Below are 14,266 nucleotides of genomic sequence, written 5' to 3'. Positions count from 1 at the left end.
AAACAAATTTTGCTAAGATTGCTCTTGGCGGAGCCCCTTGGGTTAAAGGGAATTCTGTGAGCCCTCTCCACACAAAAGGTAGAAGCATCATAATCTGGGCCCAATCTTTCTACCAGCCACTTCTGGATGAATTTTGGGGGGTTCTCCTGTTCTGCCCCTTCTGGAAACCCTACTAATCGCAGATTATATCTGCGAGACCTGTCCTCCAGCTCTACCACTTTCCTTCTTAACCAGGAACGATCTTCATCTACTTCTGCTAATCTATTCTTTAGTACACCGTTCTCCACAGTGACCGATTTAACTTCAGATTCCAATTCCTTCACCTTTAATCTCAGTTTCGTCATTTCGTCTCTTAGTATTGTGACGTCCCCTTGTACCACTGCGAGGGAAGAGGCCAGCTCTGCAACCGATATACTAGTAGCATTTACTACTCCCAGTATATCCTGCAGCTTTTTGTTAATGCTATCAACACCTTCGCTATGGGAGGAACTAGTCTTTGATAGAGCCTGTTCTACCCGATCCGTATTATCTAAGCCTACCTCAACCTGGGGAGCAGCTCTCTGTACCCCTCCTCTAGTCTTGGGTGGAGGTGACTTCAAAAATTTATCCAGTCTAGCCTGTGGGCTCCCCCCTAGTCCACCCTTTGGAGAGGTCAGTCCACCTGATTTACGAAATTTTGGCGGCATTTTCCTATAGGTTGGTATGATGTACATATGCACCCAGTTCCTCCACTAGTGTCTCATATACATATACACAAATATACATACATATACATTCATACATATAAAAATAAAAGACACAGTATAGAGCAGCAGCGCTCATTAATAATACAAGGAACTAGTAGGAAAAGAAATTGGATACTGGTTAGATAAGCACAGCGGAAATAATAGTAAATAGATATAAGAACCAGACAGTCCGCATAAATACAAAGTAGATCGTTAGTTCCCCCCAAATGGCAGGCTAGCTAGCAATTGACTGCAGTTATATAATATTCCGATAAGAAGGAGCAAAGTAGAACCGCTAACAGCCCTGGCTAAGGTAGCCAGCAGTTATAGATAACAATGGAGCAAACCCACTTAATGTCTAAATAGGATATCCGCACTCAGGTTTAGAGTATATGACCCATATATAGGGTTCTGGATCAGAGTACCAGAGAGCCCACCTTCTTACGTTCTTAAGTTCAGACTGATGGCCCAAAGGGGTGACTTCCACACACATGCGGTATCAGCACGCCCCACTAAATGTCCCGCAAGCAGCAGAGATTATCCAGAGGGGCAGTCCAACCAGAGAAGACAGGGTCCAAACGACTATGTACCAAAGAGGGTCTTTATGAGCCTTGATTCTTCATCTATGCTTTACACGTAGAGAAAGATTGTTCCACTGAGTTCATGGCCTCAGATTCCAACGACCACCACAGAGCCCAGAACTAACCCCCCCAGGGCACACAGCTAACTGCCACAAATCGGTCGGACTCTCCAGTAGGGACCGCAAACAGTACCAGCAGGCCTCGCATTAGCACGATAGATAGCCAAATCGGGCCACCAATTTCGCCCTCGGGACACCGGGCACCAAACCCCTACTTCCCCTCACTCTCAGGGTCCGCAGCCCAAGTTGCCAGATAGGTTTTTTCCTCGCCCTGCCACCTCACAGGTAGCCGAGCTGCAAGCAGCAAGCCAGGGCACACATCGGGCCGGGGGTTGGCGGGCAGCGGTTAGTGGGTCAGAGTGGATCAGAGCCAGGAGAGTAGTATAGGCGGCTGCTCACATCGGGTAACAAGCGGCAGGTTAAGACAAAAGCCGCATCGGAACTTATCAGGGGGCTTACCACTAGAGATGAGCGAACTTCTGTTTTAAGTTCGGCGTCTAAAGTTCGGCTTCCGGTTAGCGGAGGATCCCGATATGGATTCCGAATTCCGTTGTGGTCCGTGGTAGCGGAATCAATAATGGCCATTATTGATTCCGCTACCACGGACCACAACGGAATTCGGAATCCATATCGGGATCCTCCGCTAACCGGAAGCCGAACTTTAGACGCCGAACTTAAAACAGAAGTTCGCTCATCTCTACTTACCACCTCCAACTCTGAACACCTCACAGAGAGACAGAGACCAGCAGCAACGGATCACCAGCAGGCAATGGGCCTGGGCATCCTCATCCTCATAGCCGGTGCAGAAATCACAACAGGAGCGGATCAAGCCAGGTAACACGTAGCGTAGATCAGGTTCCCAGCAAACAGTAGGCGGCAGGATACGATCGCTCACAGTCCCATCTAGGCTCGGCTAGTCAGGCCTGGCCAAGGGGTGGCGTTCCCTCAGGATCCACATTCAGCAGCGAGGCAGGGAGAGAGAGAGGAGAAAGCAGCCGGAGGAGGAGCGCGGCACACCTACGTCATGCCGCTGCCTCGGCTATATTTCTGAAAAAATAAAATGCCGGTCTTAATAAATGACCCCCTAAATTCTTAGGTTAGGGGCACAAACTGAGTGATTTCCCTGCATGACAACTTTTCAAAATGAGTGATGGTTCCAATGTTGTGTCTACCTCAAAAGTCTCCTTGAAGATATTGTCCAAGACTAGAAAAAACAGGTCTGCTGTCCTTCCAAAAACGGTATCACATCTGTTCCAAATTAAAGCTAGAGCCTACTTTGCCTGATTTCATTTGAAGGTCTAGGTCCAATGAACGTTTAGTCAGTCCCATCTATTAAAGATTGCTATGCCTGGGCAGATTTAGATTTTTTTTATCAACATATTTGTCTTGCATTTATTTATCCAGTGAATATGGTATTAATACAATTTATAATATTCTGCATATATTCAATGTGTGCAGAGGGCTACTGCATTGCATCTGCTTTTGAATTTCAGCCATGGTTTATGTTGTCACCTGCTCATTCATTTAGTTTAATAGTATGTGATGGCTTTGTTTTTTCCTTGTCCATAGGCTGTGTCTGGTAATTATATTTATTGTAATTACGGCTAATGGTTTTGAAGTCTAAAAGATGTTTCCTCTTTTCAGTTAACCAGTACAAAATACACATTTCTTTCTCTTTTTTAACCACTCTATCTACCTACAGTTCAGGCTTTGCTTATCAGTCCCTATGTGTCTGTTAGAATATATTAGTCTGCAACCAATTTCCGTCAGTAATATCAATCCCAGTGACTAGTATTTGAGCCTTGTAGCTACTGCAGTGCCCTTTAGTAAATGGAAAAGATAACCAGTCTTGTTCATTCTGAGATACATTGAAAACAGATTGTTCTTTAGGGCTAGCATTTAAGGAACATCAAGAAAATAGACTTGGGTTAATTAAATTACATGCTCCTTAGTTTATTAGGTAATTCATTGTATCCAGCAGAACAAAAACTAGGTTCTAACAATATATACCTGCACAATGTAGAATAAAGACTCATGCACACAGTCATATTACAAAACGGAGCCATAGTACAGCTGTCATAGAAATATGTACATGATGCCTTTTCCGTATCTCAATATGCTTTCAACTATGGCATGCTCCAGCCATATATACTATGTACTGTACTATTCTGTATATAGTATTTGCCCCTATAAGCTATATGAAGAATGATCATGTGTAGTATGCCAGACCTGGGAGTACAACTATTGCTTCCTTAGTTGCTGCATTTTCTATATGTTTTTTTTAATACAATATTATACAATGTTATGTATTTATGTATTTCATATGTACCATGTCATCTTGTTGAGTGGGGGAGGTACTGGTACTGGATGACAATGGCTGGCTGTAACAGGGTTAACCACCCTGTTCCACCCCTCCTGGTAGAGTGGACTGATCCAACTTCTTACCAGGAGGGGGAAGTCTACAATGGAGAGGGAGTCTAGAGAAGTACTAGGAGGAGAGCACCCACTCGTATTGGGGTCTGGGATCCAGATATCTATCTCCTGCCAAAGAGTTGGGAAGTAGCTTGTGTATATAGATACATGACTGATAGAGCATGTGCATGGAGGCCATGTACATGACCCTTAAATCCTGGAACATTATGGTCCATTATAATACTGCATACAATTCTGTATTAGGTACTATAATAGCACAATATACAGTATATCTCTCTAGAACAGGGGTGCACATCCTGCGCCCCCGGGATCACATGCAGCCCTCAATGCCATTCTTTGCAGCCCCCAACCACCCGTTTATAGACATGCTCACCTGCATCTGGTCACAAGTATTATACATCCAATAATATTGTGAAGTTTAAAAGCAGGGATGGGTACATTAAGTACTAATGGGGCAATCTGTGGCATTCTCTGGGCCCCATATTATGGCAGAATTGGGGGGGTCTCCTGACTAGTGTTGGGCGCGAATATTCGAAATGCAAATTTTAATTGCGAATATCGGCACTTCGAGAATTCGCGAATATTTAGAATATAGTGCTATATATTCGTATTCACAAATATTCTAGATTTTATTTCATCTGAACTCATGATCCATCCATGCTTTTTGCTTGTGGGCCAATGAGAAGGCTTCAATGTCTTTGTCAGAGCTTAGCAACATCCCTAGTAACCAATAGGAAAGTTGCCTACCCCTTACTATATAAGAACCTCCCCAGCAGCCATTTTCTGCAGTTTTTTGCAGTTCTGAGAGAGAGAGCAGTGTCATTACTGTGCTCTGTGCTTTACTGTGTCATTACATTAGTTAGTAGTTAACTTATATATATATAATACAGCTAGTTAGTGGGAGATAGTCAGTGTAGGTTATATCCTGATATAGTGTAGCTGATAGGTTCCAGTGCGGGGTGTTAGGTAGTGTGATAGGTTCTGCTGTCCATACATACAGTACAGACCAAAAGAGAGAGTTTTCTTTATTTTCATGACTATGAAAATTGTAGATTCACACTGAAGGCATCAAAACTATGAATTAACACATGTGGAATTATCTGCATAACAAACAAATGTGAAACAACTGAAAATATGTCATATTCTAGGTTCTTCAAAGTAGCCACCCTTTGTCAGGTTTAATAAGTGGGATTTCTTGCCTTATAAATGGGGTTGGGACCATCAGTTGCGTTGAGGAGAAGTCAGGTGGATACACAGCTGATAGTCCTACTGAATAGACTGTTAGAATTTGTATTATGGGAAGAAAAAAGCAGTTAAGTAAAGAAAAACGAGTGGCCATCATTACTTTAAGAAATGAAGGTCAGTCAGTCAGCCGAAAAATTGGGAAAACTTTGAAAGTAAGGGCTATTTGACCATGAAGGAGAGTGATGGGGTGCTGCGCCAGATGACCTGGCCTCCACAGTCACCGGACCTGAACCCAATCGAGATGGTTTGGGGTGAGCTGGACCGCAGAGTGAAGGCAAAAGGGCCAACAAGTGCTAAGAATCTCTGGGAACTCCTTCAAGACTGTTGGAAGACCATTTCAGGGGACTACCTCTTGAAGCTCATCAAGAGAATGCCAAGAGTGCGCAAAGCAGTAATCAAAGCAAAAGGTGGCTACTTTGAAGAACCTAGAATATGACATATTTTCAGTTGTTTCACACTTGTTTGTTATGTATATAATTCCACATGTGTTAATTCATAGTTTTGATGCCTTCATAGTCATGAAAATAAAGAAAACTCTTTGAATGAGAAGGTGTGTCCAAACTTTTGGTCTGTACTGTACATGCTACATACATAGTGCTGTGATGTCTCAAGTTCACAATAATACTTAGTGCACCAATCAGTAATATGTAGTCAGACCTGCTAAAATGTGAAATTTCATGTATTGCACCAAAATATGCGCATCATTAATTGCCAATTTGCGCAATCGCGAATATATTGGAGCTCTCTATCTGCATATAAAGCTATTGTAGTGTTCTGCCGTGCCAACCGTTTTTTCCAGTCGCAGGAAATTTCTAGCAGCTTGAAAAATGTAGCAAAAGTGACCCACGCCTGTATTTCGCGTGCAATACGCAAATATTACACTGCCGATTTTCGCAATCAAGAAAATAATCACGAATTCGAGAATTTGCGAATATATGACGAAGAATAATAAATGCAAATTCGAATATTGCCCCTGCCGCTCATCACTGCTCCTAACCAATGTGAGGACTCTCCTGAAAGGACGAGATGAGGTGGAGAGGTGAACATGCATGAGTGGTGCAGCTATCATTAGCTTTTTAGCAACTAACAAAAAATTTCTGGAGTAAGAACAGAAGTGAGGGGGAACAGACACCTATAAGACATTTAAAGGGGTATTCCATATATATATATATTTTTTATATATATAATAAGAAAATATACTATTTTCTAATTTACAGTACATGTATTTTAAAAATGTGTATACAGGGGATGTGGCCTGCATGCTGATGGCTCCGGCTGCCTAGTTTGTGAGCTCCATCTACAGCACCGACAAAACGGCTAACCTCGGCTACCCTAGCACCTTTGTTTTATGAAGGACATTGTACCCAATGAAGGTCCACGGATGGGGCAAATAAGAAAGTGTAAAGCCCCAGCAAAACTCATCAATTTCTTTCAGAAATCTGCGTCACAGAGCGGGAGGCCAAAGCTGACGCCATTACCATCTTGCTCCCCCGGGGGGACTGCTGCAGAGCCAATGCAGATGTCCGGAGCCCCTCATATGCTCACAGAAAACCTACTGAGAAGCATGCTGGAGTCGCTACATACATCTTTAAAAGTGGATATCCAGAGCATACTCAAGGAAGTGCAGAGACATTTCACAACTTGGGGAAGGCAAGTCCCACCTAGAAGGCAAGATGGCGGAACTGACTGCTTCCCTCAACTCACTAATAGGCGCCAACGAAGCTTTCGAGGAGGAGGTAGGGAAACTAGCAGCCAAACTGCATTATATGGAAGACCGCAATCGGTGCAATAATGTACGCCTCAGAGGGGTGCCCGGATCGGTGTGTGCAGATGAACTCAGCTCCCTACTTAAAAATCTCCTCAGGAACACTATACCATGCGTGTCGGAGTTGGATATACCTATAGAAAGAATCCATTGGATCCCCAAGCCTGCAGGACTAGACTCTACTACCCCTCGGGATGTCCTTGCAAGGATTCATTTTTCCATATTAAAGAAGCTTTTCTGAAAGCTCTAAGGCAAAACTCCCAGCCTCCAGACTTATTTAAAGGCATAGCAGTGTTTCCTGACCTGTCAGCGGCAACTTAAGCTAAAAGGAGGAAATTTGCCTCCAAAACCAGAATCCTAAGAGAAAAGCAAATTTGCTATCGGTGGGGATTCCCAGTAAAGCTTTTAATTTTACAAAATTGCGCCTTGCATGTGTGCAACTCCCCTAAGATGGCTACACAGAAGTTGAGATCTTTGGGCCTACTGCCAGAGGATGCATCACATGTTGGGAAAACACATCGCAGACAAGACAAGATTGCTTTGGAGTGGACCCCGACCTGAGCTGGACAAATATGTTTTATACAGTGCTGTAAAGTAATGGCATGACTTGGTCCTGTGCACCCATTACACCTACTGGTGAATGCCCCATCTATGGCTTTGCTCAAACGAAGCACTCTGGACTTCTCTGGTTCAGTACTATTTACTGTTTCATATGGTTATTTTCCTTTTGTTTTTCTATGTTCCCCTTTTCTATTTCACATTATTTTCAGGCATGTGACAGCACTTATACCATCTATGGGCAAGTCCCACATGAGGGTGTTTTACAGGGTGGGCCATTTATATGGATACACCTTAATAAAATGGGAATGGTTGGTGATATTAACTTCCTGTTTGTGGCACATGAGTATATGTGACGGGGGGAAATTTTCAAGATGGGTGGTGACCATGGCGGCCATTTTGAAGTCGGCCATTTTGAATCCAACTTTTGTTTTTTCAATAGGAAGAGGGATGTGACACATCAAACCTATTGGGAATTTCACAAGAAAAACAATGGTGTGCTTGGTTTTAACGTAACTTTATTCTTTCATGAGTTATTTACAAGTTTCTAACCACTTATAAAATGTGTTCAATGTGCTGCCCATTGTGCTGGATTGTCAATGCAACCCTCTTCTCCCACTCTTCACACACTGATAGCAGGTTTCCAGTATCCGTAGTTTCAGGTGCTGCACATCTCGTATCTTCACAGCATAGACAATTGCCTTCAGATGACCCCAAAGATAAAAGTCTAAGGGGGTCAGATCGGGAGACCTTGGGGGCCATTCAACTGGCCCACGACGACCAATCTACTTTCCAGGAAACTGTTCATCTAGGAATGCTCGGACCTGACACCCATAATGTGGTGGTGCACCATCTTGCTGGAAAAACTCAGGGAACGTGCCAGCTTCAGTGCATAAAGAGGGAAACACATCATCATGTAGCAATTTCGCATATCCAGTGGCCTTGAGGTTTCCATTGATGAAGAATGGCTTCATTGCAAATCTTTGTACCCCATATACCACACCATACCATACTTTTTTTTGTTCCAACAGTCTTGGAGGGATCTATCCAATGTGGGTTAGTGTCAGACCAATAGCGGTGGTTTTGTTTGTTAACTTCACCATTCACATAAAAGTCTGCCTTATCACTGAACAAAATCTTCTGCGTAAACTGAGGGTCCTGTTCTAATTTTTGTTTTGCCCATTCTGCAAATTCAGTGCGCCGATCTGGGTCATCCTCGTTGAGATGCTGCAGTAGCTGGAGTTTGTAAGGGTGCCATTTGTGAGTAGCTAATATCCGCCGAAGGGATGTTCGACTAATGCCACTCTCCAGTGACATGCGGCAAATGCTACGCTGTGGGCTCTTGCTGAATGAAGCTAGGACAACCACTGATGTTTCTTCATTAGAGACAGATTTCATGCGTCCACATTTTGGCAAATCCAACACTGAACCAGTTTCACGAAACTTAGCAAACAGTTTGCTAACTGTAGCATGGGATATGGGTGGTCTTGTAGGGTGTCTTGCATTGAAATCTGCTGCAATGACCCGGTTACTGCGTTCACCAGACATCAACACAATTTCTATCAGCTCCTCACGTGTTAACCTTGGCATGTCAATGGCTGTAAACAAAGAGAAACTTGTAAATAACTCATGAAAGAATAAAGTTACGTTAAAACCAAGCACATCATTGTTTTTCTTGTGAAATTTCCAATAAGTTTGATGTGTCACATGACCCTCTTCCTATTGAAAAAAAACAAAAGTTGGATTCAAAATGGCCGACTTCAAAATGGCCGCCATGGTCACCACCCATCTTGAAAAGTTTCCCCCCTCACATATACTAATGTGCTACAAACAGGAAGTTAATATCCTCAACCATTCCCATTTTATTAGGGTGTATCCATATAAATAGCCCACCCTGTAGAATTGAGCAAGGAATGGACGGTTCACTGTCATGATGGGATGCAAGGCATATTTGTTAAATTTAAAAGGGCTAAACTTCCCTTATAAAAGGGGACAACTCTGGTCAGATGCTCTAACTTCACATTGCAATGTCCGCGTGCTTCAAGAAACTCACTTATTGCAAGCAGATTTACACAGATGTTATCATCCAGATTTTCCTCATATTTTTCACTCCTCTGCATTCCAAACACGAAAGCTATTGGCTATTAAAAGAGATGTTGTCTTGATGTTGTCCTCGGTGATCACCAGAGGACGTTAAATCATTCTCACTGGTTTACTGGATAACGCTCCATTTACCCTAGCCACTGTATATGCTCCCAATTCTAAACAAATAACATTCCTCCGGCGCTTCTTCGAGAAGCTGCAGTCATCCACTGCTGGTCCAGTTATCATAGGGGGAAATTTCAACACCCCAGTCAATGTTGATTTGGACTGTAGCAGAAATTCCACTAGACATAGGACAGAAGTAAGATCCCTGTTAGCAGAAATCCAATATCATGACATATGGAGATATCAGCACAGAGGGGAACGGGTCTACACGTTTGTTTTCCAATCCTATTTATTTCAGTCCAGAATAGATAATTTTCTAATATCCCGATCTGAGATAGGAATTACAACATGGTTGGATCACGTGCCCATCACTTTAGAAATACAAACAGATTGGAGACTGCTTATAAGTCACGACAGTCTCCCAACCTGCATAAGCAAATATTTGAACCTTGTGCCCAACTCAGAACTCTCCTTTTATATCAACATGAGCGCTCCATGAGGCGCATGAAAGCCACTTACTACCACATGGGAGATAAAGCAGGAGCCCTTTTGGCTAGAAAGGTGAAGTGCAAAATAGCTGCAGGTAAAATAGCTGATCTTCTAACTCCTAGTTAATTACGCACCCCGAAAAAATAGCTGACGCCTTTGCAGACTTTTACTAGTTCCTCTATAATCTAAAATCTGATGCCTCTAACCCTCGACCTCACCCTGATGCGATAACATCCTTTCTAGACTCAGTTTCTCTACCCAGGCTGACCACTGAGGAACTAGCACTGCTGAATGCCCTCATCTCCACCCGTAAATTAGAGAAAACAATAGGATACGCTAAATTACACTTTGCTCCAGGTCCAGATGGGTATGTTAATGAGTACTACAAAACTTTCCCGACGCCTCTGGGTCCATACCTGCAACGCCTATTCAACCATCTACTAAACACAGGCCACATTCCACCAGACATGCTAAATGCGACAATAGTAACCTTACCTAAGCCAGGAAAAACTGAAGACACCCCTACCAATTTCAGGCCCATATCTTTGCTAACACGGATATTAAGCTGTTTTCTAAGATACTGGCCTCTAGGTTACATATGGTTCTTCCTACTCTTGTGGATATAGATCAGGTGGGTTTTGTGGCAAACAGGCAGTGCAGGGATGGAACCAGGTGCATCATTGACCTTTTGTAGCTGAGCTCTCCAGGTCTCCCACCCTTTTTCTGTCCTTAGACGCAGAGAAAGCCTTTAATAGGGTACATTGGGGGTACATGGAGAAAGTGTTATGTAAATTTGAATTCTCTGGTCCTATTGTCACGGACATCATGGGTTTGTACTCCAAGCCCTCTGCTAGAGTTCTTGCATCTGGTTTCCTCTATAGAACATTCCATATAACCAATAGCACGAGGCAGGGGTGCCACTGGAAACAAGGAATCACTCCCCTAATATCTGAGGTCCAATATCTTTTAGATCAACATATGCAACATGAACTAGTTTATTCACCCACTCTGTAATCCAGGATCCGTGCTCACAATCAGCGGCTGCCAATGCTCTCAAGTTCACATGCCTCCCCAATACCAGATCCCATTCTGTAAATGCCCATCCACTTTCTATTTCTTTTATTTTATTTTATTCCCTCTCTTTCCCATCACCCGAACCCTGCAGGGTCTACAGATTAAGAACCAGTTATGGTTGAACCACCGAACCTTAAAGGGACACTGTCAGGCCCAATAAGCATTTTTAGCTATATATATATATATGCAGGCATAGGTCTTCTAATGTGTATTAAAAACATATAAGTATACCCCCTGTCCACCTTATAAATATAGTAAAATCATGTTTGATAACCTGATAGAATCGCTCTCCTTTGCGCCCAAGGGGTGGCGTTTCAGCTCCACTTGTGCCCAGCCGTGCCCCAACCACCGTTTTCAAGCGCCGCCCAGCTCATCAATATTCACTTCGCTGAGCGGCTTCTGCTGTCCCCGACACAGGGGCTTTTTCACACATATCTGCTGCAAGACATGTAGTGGCTGTGATCGCAAAACCGGCGCAGGCACAGCTGAAGCCGCCTCAGCGATGTTTATGGAACGCAGGCGCAGTATCATTGTGGCCACTGGGAGTGCCGGGCAAGGTATCCCGCGCATGCCCAGAAGCTGCAAGTGAGGCCGATGCCCATAGCTTTCTATTGGGCATGCGCGGGATCTCGGAGCGTCGGGGACAGCAGAAGCCGCCCAGTGACGTGAATATTAATGAGTTTGGCGCGCTTGAAAACGGCGGTTGGGGCGCGTGTGTGCGTCCATGTGGAGCTGAAACTCCGCCCCTTGGGCGCAAAGGAGAGCGATTCTATCAGGTTATCAAACATGATTTTACTGTATTTATAAGGTGGACAGGGGGTATACTTATATGTTTTTAATACACATTAGAAGACCTATACCTGCATATATATAGCTAAAAATGCTTATTGGGCCTGACAGTGTCCCTTTAAATATGTGGACTAATATACACAATGCTCCTACATGCCTTTGTACTGTTATTTATGTTTTTTCTGTCCGAACTATGTTTGGGTTACTGTAATACCCTTGCTTAAAATCAATAAAAACTTGTTGAAAATAAAATAATGTGTACACAGTAGATATTACAGCGAGCCTCTGGTGGAGCTGGAACAAATGATGGAAGTGGTAGTGGTCCTGATGAGATGTTTTCTCATGGAGTGCTCCCTCAGATCGTCACTCCCTGGGGATCAATGCAGTGAAAAGATGGTGCAAGGAATCAGTCTAGAAGTAAAAGAACATACATCTCTCTTTGCTAAAGGCAACATAAGAGCAGTAGCACATCCTGTTTGTACACAATGCACTTTCTCTCCCCAGATGATGAGGTATGTTGGCTGATAATGGCACTCTGAGTATATTAGCATGCAAAAGTCTCCTTCTCCTGACTCTCGTGCTAACAGCAATAAGCTGGCACTTGTGGCTATAGGTGTCCACTTGTGAAATGCAGACCTTTGAGTTTGGTTGTCCTGACTCCTGAACTGTTGTCATAGGTGTGTTAATATGTTTCCCTCACCTGCAGAAGAGTCTGTATAGCTCTAGTGCTGATGAGATAACTGACTGTAAACACGGTAGCTTTCAGAACTTCTGTGGTCTGAGGCCTTGCAGTATCCCTGGAGTAGTAGTCCTCACAGATGAGATGGATCTCTAGTCCCAAAGGCCCTTGTAGCAACAACAGATGGACATGCTCCCTCATTCCAAACGTGCTAAGCAACAGTGTTACATGACATACATGTGCTGGGTCAACACACTGGACACATCTATGTGATAATTAAGTGGGACTAGTGTTTGAATAATGAATTTATTGTGGTTATTACAGTAACCAGATTACATTGTGTGGTTACATGGCCATGTGCCTCTAGATCATGTTGTAAAATGGCTGCCTGTCTCTAGGTGATGTTGTCATGTTGTTAATAAAGTTTGTTTTTTACAAAAAACTAACACACACCACAAACAGATCTACTGTCACGAGGGTATCAAGAGCCACGTCTGACTCCGTTATACCCGGGGTCAGGAAGTCGCAGCGGGTGGCTGCGCGCTCTATATCTAAAGATCTCGTTGTTTCTTAGTCATTGTTTTCTGTGTTTGCCTTGCTATCCTTTTTGTCTCTCTCAGGGATCCGTAGCTTCTCCTCCTCAGCTGTTTCTTGTCTGCCACTCCCTACCTCCTTATATTCTCCCCTCACACTTCTCTAGTTGCCAGTTATAGAGCTTCCTGCCTGGACATCTATACTGACCCACTGGAGTGGTTAATCCTGGTTGTCGTTCCTGAGTGCTACCCTCCGGATCCCTGTTGGGCTAATTGTTGTCTCCTGTTGTCGCCCACCTGGGAATACATGTTGAGTCTGTGTTGTCTGTCCTCCCCTTGGTGTTTTCCCTTAGAGTTAGTGGTGCGGACTAGTGTTCCCATCGCCCTGTTCACTACCTAGGGCTCAGCTCAGGGAAAGCCAGGGCTTTAGGCACGTGATCGGCGTACGGGTGAGGAACCCGTCTAGGGACGTCAGGGCAGCCAGGTGCCAGCCGCCAGGTGAGTCAGGGGTCACCATCTTCCCTCTCACTTGGGCAGGGCCTTCCTCGTTCCCTCCCTCTGTGTCACGTATGTGATAGCCACGCCGACCGTGATATCTACTTATAGAAAAAAGACACGATAAGATGCTGCTGCAGGTAGTGTAATACTGTATATACTGTACATGTTCTGCTCCTCAATACACTATTATTCATCTGTTAAATACAGTACCTGGGAAGTTAACTGAAAGCCAGTTCACATGTAACTTGTGAGGAATCGGATCACATGATAGCTTAAATGACTGACACTATGTTTAGTCCTATACATTGGTCCAGTGGATGTATTTTACATGAATAAATTGGGCCATACAATTATTATTTTTTGTTTGTAGCAGCTACTGTAAGGATATAATCAAGGTCTGCAAGCAACATTTCAAATAAATGAATGTTAGAAAATTGTTCAACATCCTATTCTCTACATAGATAAATGTAATCATTAAAATGGAATACCTCTTTCAATGTTTTTTTTAAATGCACAGCTCAACAATGTGTACCTGTGGAAAATTGATGCTCACTTGCTCCCTGCTACTCTGTTTCTACTCTATGTTCACAAATTTTCTGGTCCCTGTCTGTCAACAGCCAATGACCAGCC

The sequence above is a fragment of the Bufo bufo genome, chromosome 1 (genome assembly GCF_905171765.1).
Source record: "Bufo bufo chromosome 1, aBufBuf1.1, whole genome shotgun sequence".
NCBI classification, from domain to species: Eukaryota; Metazoa; Chordata; class Amphibia; order Anura; family Bufonidae; genus Bufo; species Bufo bufo.
This window is presented reverse-complemented; position numbering follows the sequence as displayed.